This window comes from Physeter macrocephalus, chromosome 4 (genome assembly GCF_002837175.3).
Source record: "Physeter macrocephalus isolate SW-GA chromosome 4, ASM283717v5, whole genome shotgun sequence".
Lineage (NCBI taxonomy): Eukaryota > Metazoa > Chordata > Mammalia > Artiodactyla > Physeteridae > Physeter > Physeter macrocephalus.
The window spans coordinates 37,687,004-37,700,023 of NC_041217.1; the positions used below are offsets into that span (position 1 = coordinate 37,687,004).

Here is a 13,020-nt window from a genome sequence, read left to right on the forward strand (position 1 = left end):
GATGAAAGCAATGCAGCTTAGAAAAAAAAAAAAAAATCTGTGTACACTTACTCAATTTTGCATTGTTTCTGAAAGTCAATAGGCTATGTTAAATCCTGTTCTTGAGTACAAATATATAGATTTTTAGTATGCAAAATTATTCACTCTAGGTTACAATATTAATTGTCAAGAATTACTAAGTTTTAGAATACCAGAGTTGACTATTTCCCTTAAAACTAGAATATTCTTTTAACAATTTAAATTTAAATTACTGCCAACCCCAGCCATCTCCAGAATTCTTGTAGAGGACTTCTGTTATTCACCTTAAAAGATCTCCTCGTGTATTTAATGCTAATTTAAAAAATATACTATAGTCTCAAAGACAAAATTTGATAAAATACGTTCTTTAATTATAGTCAAACTAATTTTCATCCACTGTGGATATTAGAACGATTACTTCTGTTTTTGTTTTGTTTTGTTTTGTTTTTAAAACCGCAGAGAGCTTCCTTTGGTTAGGCAGGCAACAAGACCTTAATTCAAGTTTTAGATATTTTCTGATTTCTTTAATAAGCTGAATTATAAAACCACGATTTTATTCCATAAGTCTAAGCATTTATTTACCTTATGTCTTTATAAGTTCATATGTAGAAGTGGATTCTGGGGCTTGAGAACCACTGATGTAGATGTTCTCACACTTAACTACATATTAGAATCATTTGGGAAGCTTTAAAGAATAATGATGCCCAGGCCATACCCCAGGTCAAGGACATGACAAATCTCTGGGTGGTGGGACCCAGGCATCAGTAAAACTCCCCAAGATATTCCAGTGCACAGCTATGGTTCAGGAACATTGAGGTCTGATCTCATGGTTTAGCAATGTGATTTAGTCCAAAGAGAGCAATATTTTTTTTGCATAAATTAAAAACAAACTCTATTATTAGTTACACACAAAAACATGCTATGCTTTCATGGTTGGCACTTGGGTTTTTAATTACTCAGCCACACCCATGCATTAAAGTGATGTGGAAGATATGTCTTCTACCAAACACAAGTACATAGATACTTAAATGTGGTTCCTTCAAGGCCAGGTAATTACAAGGGCTATGAGAGTTGGGCAGAAATCAGGAAGTGCTGCGTGGAATGGGCTCTGTGAGCTGGGCCTTGAAAGATGCCCAGAATCAGACAGGACTGGAGGTGCTTCACGTAACAGTGAACTAGGAATGCAGCAGAGAGCAGGGGTCAGTTGGTTTAGCTTGACTGAGAGCAGGTTATCTGAAATGTAGCAGAAAGAGAAGGCTTAGGAAGAAAAGTTGGGATTTAATGGTACAAAGCCTTCAAGTACCATGAAAGAAATTTGAACTTCATGCTGTAGGTAATGTGATGGGACTGAACACATTTGAGCAGGGGAGGCACATGACAGGCTGGGAGGGGAGAAGCCTGGACATACTTCAGGCTCTGAGACGTGAGGGGCAGGAGTGGTGATTGTGGGAGGGGAATGCTTACAGAAGGTGGGTCCCAATTTGAAGCATACTTTGATTTGAGATAAAACACACTGGAAACAAATACATCATCACAAATATAACTTCTCCAAAAGGACATATTTTTTAAAAATAGATTTGAAGATCCAATTCTCAAAAAATGAACAAATCAGACACGAGGCCTCTTATTCCACTGGGGATACATTCTTGCAGTTTTAAGAAACCTTCAAATTCAAATATACTTTTTCCCTCTCATTTAAACAAACTTTCCTAGAGAAACAGTTTTCTCATATATTTTAGGTGATTGACAAATTATTTGACGAATAGAACATAGTTTATATTTACACACATATATAAATCTCACATATACATATATTAAGTTGGAAACACTTAATTTGAAGCAGAAACAACTATAAAAGTCAATTTGTTTTGGTAAGCAAAAAACTTTTGTTTGAAAAATTCCTCAATCAGGGTTAAAAGATAAATAGTATAGTCATCCCTTGCTTCTAAACAAGTGCTACATTCTTGAAAAGGATGTGAAAATGGATACAGTGAAACTTAAACTCTATATTTAATTCAGAATTCCTATTTATTTCTGCTCAAAGTTATCTACCTAAAATTCCTCAACAGGGATTACAAAAGGAAGGACCATTTACAGGGCCTTACAAACATGTCCTTAGGGAGTAAAACAATATTTACTCTGGTCCACGCTTAATTCCTCATTCACATCCTTCTCAAGGCAACATTTCTTTGGCCCAATTTGTGCTACTAACTATAAAAGTGTGAAATAAACCTGTAAAAATGTAATTGGAGTTAGAGAGGCAGTCCGTCCTCTTTGGCCGCTGGCTCATTTGAAGGAGGCGCTGCCTGGTGTGAGGACAGAGAAGAGGGCTGGGCTCTGTCCCACCTGAGCGTCAAGAGCTACTGAGCTCTTTCTTCTTTCCGTCCCTTTGCATGACCTACAGCAAATCCACAAAGTTAAGTTTGCTTTTCTGAAATACGGGGCTTCATTTTTACTCTGCCCTTTACAGATGAGGGGAGGAGCCCACAAAGACTCAGATTCTGTTGCAACTTGAGGTTATCTGATGAATCTGTTCCCTACAAGCTGCCTACATTCAGATGACATGTTTAAAGTAAGACATCTCTTTATTGAAGTGGGGAGAGAAAACCACCTATAGCCAGAATTTAGGGTGGACTCTAACTCTCTTAAAGAATGGAATTCTTTTTAAGAAAACTACAAGGCCACACTGTTCACTTTGTCCTGAGCTGGCATTCCTGCTATGGGTGTTAGAGCCCTCTAACTTTGTACAGAAGCATGCAACTGATGCTGAATTCTTCTTGATTTCTTAGACTGGTTTATTGTTATTAAAATGGGTGAAGAACAAATGCCAGACAAACTTTATAGTGTCTCTAAATCACCAGGAAGTTACAAATAATTTTTAAAAATAGAATTTTATCCTATTACTCTAAGAACATTTTCTGGTAATATTCTTGTTAAGGAAGTCAAACTTGTTCAAATCCCAAATGCGCAGTGTTTTTCTTTTTACTAAGGGCTGAAATAGTGTACACATAGAATAATAATTTTAAAAGTTTGAATTATTGCAAGAATTACCAAAATGTGACAGAGACCTGAAATGAACAAATGATGTTGGAAAAATGGCGCCAATAAACTTGCTGATGCAGGGTTGCCACAAACCTTCAATCTGTAAAAAATGCAATATCTGCAAAGTGCAACAAAGTGAAGAACAAGAAAACTGAGGTATGCCTGTATAACACTGTATAAGTTTAAGGTGTACAGCATGATTTGATAATGTATACATTGTGGAATGATTACCACAATAAATTTCTTAACATCCATCACCTCTCATAGCTACCAAAAGTGTTCCTCTTCCTTTTCATGATTAGAAATTTGAAGACCTACTCTCTTAGCAAATTGCCAATGCAGTCTTCCTTGATATCTGAGGAGGACTGGTTCCAGATTCCCACCCCCTTCCCCTGCAAATAAAAATCTGAATGCTCAAGCTCCAGACGCGCAGGCCCAGTGGCCATGGCTCACGGGCCCAGCCGCTCCGGGGCACAAACCTGCGTCCCCTGCATTGGCAGGCGGACTCTCAACCACTGCACCATCAGCGAAGCCCATCAAGTCCTTTATATTATATGGCATAGCACAGGCGGCCCTCCATATCCATGGATGCTGATGCAGAACCATCAGATATGGTGTCAGCTGTATACAATGCAGCATTACTAATTATTGTCACTATGCTGTACATTATATCCCAGTATTCATTTATCTTATATCTGGAATTTTGTACCTTTTGACACCCTTCACCCAATTCCCCCATCATTCCCACCCCCTGCCTCTGGCAACCAGAAATCTGATTTCTTTTTCTGTGAGTGTGGATTTTTGGATTCCATATATAAGTGAGGTCATTCAGTATTTGTCTCTTTCTGTATGGCTTATTCACTTAGCATAATGCCCTCAAGTTCCATAAGTGTTGTTGCAAATGGCAGGATTTCCTTCTTTTTCATGACTGAATTGTATTCCACTGTATGTTGTGTATATGTGTATGTATATACATTTGCGTGTATGTGTGTGCATATATATATACCTATATATATCTCACATTTTCTTTATCCGTTCATCCATCATTGAACACTTAGTTTCCTTCCATGTCGTGGTTATTGTAAATAATGCTGCAATACACAGGGAGGTGCAGTTATCTCTTCATAGGTGATTTCGTTTCCTTTGGATATATACCTATTGTGGAATTGCTGAATCATATGGTGGCACTATTTTTAATTTTTTGAGGAACCTGCATACTGTTTTCCATAGTTGCTGTATGAATTTACTGCAGATCTTAACATATTAATAGAATCAAAAGATAAACTGACACATGGGTTTGTGGAAAATAATTAGTGCTTCTGCACTGATGGACTGGTTGTTTTTTTCTGGTGAGTGGTGGGTCCAGCACCAACTTCCTTTTTCCTACAAGGAAAGACAAAAAGATATCATCAGAGGTGAACATAATTAAGTACAGAAATTAAACTCCAGAAGCACATTTACAAAATGGACAATGAAAAAAATGTATTTATAGCAGTAAGAGTCACTGAACTAGGAAATAAATGATTATTTTAAAGTAATTTCAAATATTCAATTAGTCTCACACCAGGAACCCTTTTTCTATCCCTGTATTATACTTCTGATTCCCTCCAAAACAAGAAACAGAGTAGTCTCATATACTTAGTAAATATTCCCTTACTTTAGTTTAGGGCCAGTGAGAAAGACTAGAGAGAAGTACATGTTTTCCTTAAAATACAATTTTAATTCTGGCTCTCAGATGAAACCTTTAAAAAGGTAACAATTCCAGTGGCGTTCAAGTTCAGTAATGCCTCATTTACCGCTCACTGTCAAGAAAATCATGTGTTCTGGTTAGAGAGTCTCCTAAGTAACTGAAACTCACATCACACTTTTTTTTTGGTAACAGACAGCTTTCTAAAATCTGTTACTCAAGTCCAGCATTGTCCATAGAAATATAATGCGAGTCACACAGGTAATTTTGAATTTTGTAGAAGCTACGTTAAAAAAAGGAAAAGAAGTAGGAAAATTAGTTTTAAATATTTTTTTCTTAACCCAATATCCATGGATTGTACATTCCTTTGCACTAAGTCTTTGAATCTGATGTGTAGTGTGCACTCAAGCTCATCTTACGTAGGATGAGCCACTTTTGACGTCCTCGGCAGCCAATCAGGGCTACTGACTCTGGAGCTGGAGAATGCAGTTCCAGTTCCTACTTAGGAAACTGACTACAATAGACAGACTACAACCAAATGGGGACCAGTCAGTTATTTACAGTATGCCTGCCCCAGCAAACACTTCAGGGTGCGTACCCCATGTAAGAGCTGACTGTGTTAATTTTGGAGACTTTCATATTTCTCTTGGTGAGGGAGGCATCACTATGAACCAGCACTGTCACAGCACAATACTTGTTATATAGCAGTTTCCTCAAGAATATTGTGGAGAGTGATTCAATATTTAGGCCTATCACTGAATCTTCTAAGACCACTATATTTTTCTATTTTGAAGGAATACTATTTTTTTTCTAGTAGTAATGGAATCTTTTTTTAAAAAAATAGAATTAAAAATTGAAATCCAATATATGAGAAAGATAAATAAGCATTAATATAAACTTAAAAGAAACATTCATTTGATATAACAATGAAGCTCTTTGAAGATGATTAAAATGTGGAAGTGAATTACTAATTATAGTTATATTACCTTCAGCATTCATTAAGTTAACTTCAAGTATTTACAGAAAACTTGAAGCTCATGGCCTTCTGAAAACTACTTTTCTGGTTGGCTTTATCCTCAAAGGAATCCTTGGAGAACCAAGCAGATACGTAGGGCTGGATAGGCCCACACTGCCATTCTAGTTGTTATGTTTGTCTTCCCCTTTGCCCCTGTGATCAAAGACACCACTTTGCTTTTACAAAGAAACTGCCCTTCTTATTGGCCTTTGTAGAATCTGTTCCCAAACTCGTGATTCTAACCTAGGGTACTGCCTCACATTATAAGTGGTGGGAAACATATCTCCTCTTCCCAGGTTTGCAGACACACATTCTAGCACAAAAGAGGAACTTCCACACACACAAACAAAAAAAAAATCATAAGAGAATACTAGAATAATTATATGTGACAAATTGGACAACCCAGAAGAAATGAACAAGTTTCTAGAAACATATAGCTCACCAAAACTGAATGAAGAAGAAATAGATAATTTGAACAGACCTATAGCTAGAAGTGAAATAGAATTGGTAATTTAAAAACTCCCTGCAAACAAAAGTCCAGGACTGTATGGCTTCACTTGGGAATTCTACCAAACATACAAAGAACTTATACAGATCCAGAACACTCCCAAAGTCATTCTATGAAGTCACCATCACCCTGATACCAAAACCAGACAAAGACACTACCAAAAAAGAACATTACAGGCCAATATCTTTTTGAATATAGATACAAAAATTCTCAACACAATATTAGCAACCAAATTCAACACATAAAAAATCATACACCATGACTAAGTTGGATTCTCCCCAGGGACACAAGGATGGTTCAACATATGCAAATCATTCAATGCAACATACCACATCAACAAAAGAAGTGGAAAAAAAACACATGATTATCTCAATAGATGCAGAAAAAGCATTTGATAAAATTCAACATCCATTCATGATAAAAACTCTTACCAAAGTGGGTATAGAGGGAACATATCTCAACTTAATAAAAGCTATTTTTGACAAACCTACAGCCAACATAATACTCAGTAGTGAAAAGTTGAAAGCCTTCTCACTAAAATCTGGAACAATACAAGGATGCCCACTCTCACCATTTCTATTCAATATAGTACTGGAAGTCCTAGCCACAGCAATCATACAGGAAAATAAAATGTATCCTAATTGGAAGGGAAGTGGTATAACTGTCATTATATGTAGATAACAGGGTATTATATATATAGAAAACCCTAAAGAGTCCACAGAAAAAGTACTAGAACTGATAAACAAATTTAGCAAGGTAGCAGGATACAAGATTAACATACAAAAATCTGTTGCATTTCTTTACACTAACAATGAAATATCAGAAAGGGAAAGTAAAAAAAAAAAATCTCTTTTAAAACTGCATCAAAAAGAATAAAATACTTAGAAATAAACCTGACCTAGTGGGTAAAAGACTTATATGCTGAGAATTATAAAACATTGATAAGGGAAATTGATGATGATTTAAAGAAATGAAAAGATACTCCATGCTCTTGAAATGGAAGAATCACTATTGTTAAAATGGCCATACTATCCAAAGCAACCTACAGATTTAACATGATACTTATCAAATTACCCATGATATTTTTCACAGAACTACAACAAATAATCCTAAAATTTATATGGAACCATAAAAGATCCAGAATTTCCAAAGCAATCTTGAGGAAAAAGAACAAACCTGGAAGCATAACCCTCCCAGAATTCAGACAATACTACAAAGCTACAGCAATCAAACAGCATGTATTGACACAAAAACAGATATATGGATCAACAGAACAGAATAGAGAGCCCAGAAATAAACCACACACCTATGGTCAATCTTTGATAAAGAAGGCAATAATATTCAATGAAGAAAAGACAATCTCTTTGGCAAGTGGTGGGTGTTTGGAAAGCTGGACAGTTACATGTAAATCAATGAAGCTAGAACACTCCTTTACACCATACACAAAAATAAACTCAAAATGGCTTAAAGGCTTAAATATAGACATTACACCATAAAACTCCTAGCAGAGAACATAGGCAAAAAGTTCTCTGACATAAATTGTGCCAATGTTTTCTTAGGTCAGTCTCCCAACGCAATATGAATAAAAGCAAAAATAAACAAATGGGACCTAATCAAAGTTATAAGCTTTTGCACAGAAAAGGAAACCATAAACAAAATGAAAAGACAACCTATGGAATGGGAGAAGATATTTGCAAATGTGACTCACAAGGGATTAAATTCCAATATATACAAACATCTCATACAACTCAATAACAAACAAACAGCACAATCAAAAAATGGGCAGAAGACCTAAATAGACATTTCCCAAAGAAGACATACAGATGGCCAACTGGCACATGAAAAGATGCTCAACATCGCTAATTATCAGAGTAACGCAAATCCAAACTCCAATAAGGTATCACCTCACACTGGTCAGAATGGCCATCATCAAAAAATCTATACATAATAAATGCTGGAGAGTTGTGAAGAAAAAGGAACCCTCCTACACTGTTGGTGGGGATGTAAATTGGTGCAACCACTATGGAGAACAGCATGGAGGTTCCTTAAAAAACTAAAAATGGAATTTACATATGACCCAGCAATCCCACTCCTGGGCATATAACCAGAAAACACTCTAATTCAAAAAGATATATGCACTCCAATGTTCACAGCAGCACTATTTACAATAGCAGACATGGAAGCAACCTAAATGTCCATCAACAGATGAATGGATAAAGAATATGTGGTATATATATATATATACAATGAAATACTACTCAGCCATAAAAATGAAATAATGCCATTTGCCACAACATGGGTGGACCTAGAGATTATCATACTAAGTGAAGTAAGACAGAGAAAGACAAATATCATATGGTATCACTTAAATGTGGAATCTAAGATATGGTACAAATGAACTTATGTACAGTACAGAAACACACACACAGACAGGAAACAAACTTATGGTTACCAAAGAGGAAATGGGGGGAGGGATAAACTAGGAGTTTGAGATTAGTACATACAAACAACTATACATAAAATAGATAAACAACAATGTCCAAATCTTTGGTACAGTGAACTATATTCAATATCTTATAATAACATATAATGGAAAAGAATATGAAAAATAATATATAATTGTATAACTGAATCACTTTACTGTACAGCAGAAATTAACACAACATTGTAAATCAAGGATACTTCAATCAGTACTCCCTCTTGCGAGAGCACCGAAATCACAACCAACTGCTGAACGATCATCGACAGAAAGACACTGGAACTCATCAAAAAAGACACCCCGCATCCAAAGAAAAAGGAGATCCACAATGAGATGGTAGGAGGGGCACAATCACAATAAAATCAAATCCCATAACTGCTGGGAGGGTGACTCACAAACTGGAGAACACTTATACCACAGAAGTACACCCACTGGAGTGAAGGTTCTGAGCCCCACGTCAGGCATCCCAACCTGGGGGTCTGGCGATGGGAGGAGGAATTCCCAGAGAATCAAACTTTGAAGGCTAGTGGGATTTGATTGCAGGACTTTGACAGGACTGGGGGAAACAGAGACTCCACACTAGAAGGGCACACACAAAGTAGTGTGTGCATCAGGACCCAGGGGGAAGGAGCAGTGAACCTATAGGAGATTGAAACAGACCTACATGCTAGTGTTGGAGGGTCTCCTGCAGAGGGCGGCTGGCTGTGGATCACCGCAGGACAAGGACACTGGCAGCAGAAGTTCTGGGAAGTTCTTCTTGGCATGAGCCCTCCTGAAGTCCACCATTAGCCCCACCAAAGACCCTGTAGCCTCCAGTGCTAGGTCAAACAACCAACAGGGAGGAAACTCAGCCTCACCCATCAGCAGAAAAGCAGATTGAAGTTTTACTGAGCTCTGCCCACCAGAGCAACACCCAGCTCTACCCACCACCAGTCCCTCCCATCAGAAAGACTGCAAAAGCCTCTTAGATAGCATCATCCACCAGAGGGCAGAGGGCAGAAGCAAGAAGAACTACAATCCTGCAGCCTGTGGAACAAAAACCACATTCACAGAAAGACAGACAAAATGAAAAGGCAGAGGACTATATACCAGATGAAGGAACAAGATAAAATACCAGAGAAACAATTAAATGAAGTGGAGATAGGAAACCTTCCAGAAAAAGAATTCAGAATAATGATAGTGAAGATGATCCAGGACCTCGGAAAAAGAAGGGAGGCAAAAATCAAGAAGATGCAAAAAATGTTTAACAGAGACCTAGAAGAATTAAAGAACAAACAAACAGAAATGAATAATACAATAACTGAAATGAAAACTACACAAGAAGGAATCAATAGCAGAATAACTGAGTCGGAAGAACAGATAAGTGACCTGGAAGACAGAATGGGGGAATTCACTGCTGTGGAACAGCATAAAGAAAAAAGAATGAAAAGAAATGAAGACAGCCTAAGAGACCTCTGGGACAACATTAAACGTAACAACATTTGCATAATAGGGGTCCCAGAAGGGAAACAGAGAGAGAAAGGACCCGAGAAGATATTTGAATAGATTAGAGTTGAAAACTTCCCTAACATGGGAAAGGAAATAGCCACCCAAGTCCAGGAAGCACAGAGAGTCCCATACAGGATCAACCCAAGGAGAAACACACCAGGACCCATAGTAATCAAACTGGCAAAAATTAAAGACAAAGAAAGATTATTGAAAGCAGCAAGGGAAAAATGAAGGGACACATATAGACTGAAAGTGAGGGGATGGAAAAAGATATTCCATGCAAATGGAAATCAAAAGAAAGCTGGAGTAGCAATACCCATATCAGAAAAAACAGACATTAAAACAAAGAATGTTACAAGAGACAAGGAAGGACACTATGTAATGATCAAGGGATCAATCCAAGGAGAAGATATGACAATTATAAGTATATATGCACCCAACATAGGAGCACCTCAAAAATAAGCCAACAGCTAACAGCTATAAAAGAGGAAGTCGACAGTAACACAATAATAGTGGGGGATTTTAACAGCTCACTTACATCAAAGGACAGTTCATACAAACAGAAAATTAATAAGGATATAGAAGCTTTAAATGACACAATAGACCAGATAGATTTAATTGATATTTATAGGCCATTCCATCCAAATACCACAGATTGCACTTTCTTCTCAAGTGCGCACAGAACATTCTCCAGGATAGATCACATCTTGGGTCACATATCAGGCCTCAGTAAATTTAAGAAAATTGAAATCATATCAAGCATCTTTTCTGACCACAACGCTATGAAATTAGAAATGAATTACAGGGAAAAAAAGGTAAAAAATACCAACACATGGAGGCTAAACAATACGTTACTAAATATGCAAGAGATCACTGAAGAAATCAAAGAGGAAATAAAAAAATACCTAGAGACAAATGACAATGAAAACATGATGGTCCAAAACCTATGGGCTGTAGCAAAAGCAGTTCAAAGAGGGAAGTTTACAGCTATAGAAGCCTACCTCAAGAAACAAGAAAAATCTCAAATAAACAATGTAACCTTACACCTAAAGGAACTAGAGAAAGAAGGACAAACAAAAGCCAAAGTTAGCAGAAGAAAAGAAATCATAAAAATCAGAGCAGAAATAAATGAAATAGAAACAAAGAAAACAATAGCAAAGATCAATAAAAGTAAAAGCTGGTTCTTTGAGAAGATAAACAAAATTGATAAACCATTCACCAGACACATCAAGAAAAAGAGGGAGAGGACTCAAATCAATAAAATTAGAAATGAAAAAAGAGAAATTACAACAGACAACCCAGAAATACAAAGTATCCTAAGAGACTACTACAAGCAACTCTATGACAATAAGATAGACAACCTGGAAGAAATGGACAAATTCGTAGAAAGGTATAACCTCCCAAGCCTGAACCAGGAAGAAATAGAAAATATGAACAGACCAATCACAAATAATGAAATTGAAAATGTGATTAAAAATCTTCCAACAAAAAAAAGTCCAGGAACAGATGGCTTCACAGGGGAATTCTATCAAACATTTAGAGAAGAGCTAACACTCATCCTTCTCAAGCTCTTCCACAACATTGCGGAGGAAGGAACACTCCCAAATTCATTCTATGAGGCCACCATTACATGATATCAAAACCATACAAAGATACTACAAAAAAAGAAAATTACAGACCAATATCACTGATGAATATAGATGCAAAAATCCTCAACAAAATACTAGCAAACAGAATCCAACAACACATTAAAAGGATCATACACCATGATCAAGTGGGATTTATCCCAGGGATGCAAGGATTCTTCAATATACACAAATCAATCAATGTGATACACCATATTAACAAATTGAAGAATAAAAACCATATGATCATCTCAATAGATGCAGAAAAAGCTTTTGACCAAATTCAACACCCATTTATGATAAAACTCTCCAGAAAGTGGGCATAGAGGGAACCTACCTCAACATAATCAAGGCCATATACAACAAACCCACAGCAAACATCATTCTTAATTTTGAAAAACTGAAAGCATTTCCTCTAAGATCAGGAACAAGACAAGGATGTCCACTCTCAGCACCACTATTCAACATAGTTTTGGAAGTCCTACCAAGGCAATCAGAGAAGAAAAAGAAATAAAAGGAATACAAATTGGAAAGAAGAAGGAAAACAGGTCACCGTTTGCAGATGACATGATACTTTACATAGAGAATCCTAAAGATGCCTCCAGAAAACTACTAGTGTTAATCAATGAACTGGCACAAAAACAGAAACATAGATCAATGGAACAAGATAGAAAGCCTAGAGTTAATCCAACACACCTATGGTCAACTAATCTATGACAAAGGAGGCAAAGATATACAATGGGGAAAAAAATGTCTCTTCAATAAGTGGTGCTGGGAAAACTGGACAGCTACATGTAAAAGAATGAAATTAGAACACTCCTTAACACCATACACAAAAATAAACTCAAAATGGATTAGAGATCTAAATGTAAGACCAGACACTATAAAAGTCTTAGAGGAAAAGATAGGAAGAACACTCTTTTACATAAATCACAGCTACATCTTTTTTGACCCACCTTCTAGAGTAATGGAAATAAAAGCAAAAATAAACAAATGGGACCTAATGAAACTTAAAAGCTATGCACAGCAAAGGAAACCATAAACAAGACAAAAAGACAACCCTCAGAATGGGAGAAAATATTTGCAAACGAATCATCAGACAAAAGATAAATCTCCGAAATATATAAACAGCTCATGCAGCTCAACATTAAAAAAGCA

At 36.6% G+C, this 13,020-nt stretch overlaps 1 protein-coding gene across 2 annotated transcripts in view; it reads right to left on the reverse strand.

Moving 5' to 3' along the window:
* Window positions 1–4,046: 4,046 nt before the first annotated feature.
* LOC102987077 (membrane cofactor protein-like) overlaps window positions 4,047–13,020 on the reverse strand; it is a 57,333-nt gene continuing 48,359 nt past the window's right edge. For both annotated transcript variants that reach the window (XM_055084111.1, XM_024133858.3), the window contains one exon: window positions 4,047–4,443. The gene's annotated coding sequence lies outside the window, so the exon portion shown is untranslated. The remainder of the gene's footprint in view (window positions 4,444–13,020) is intronic.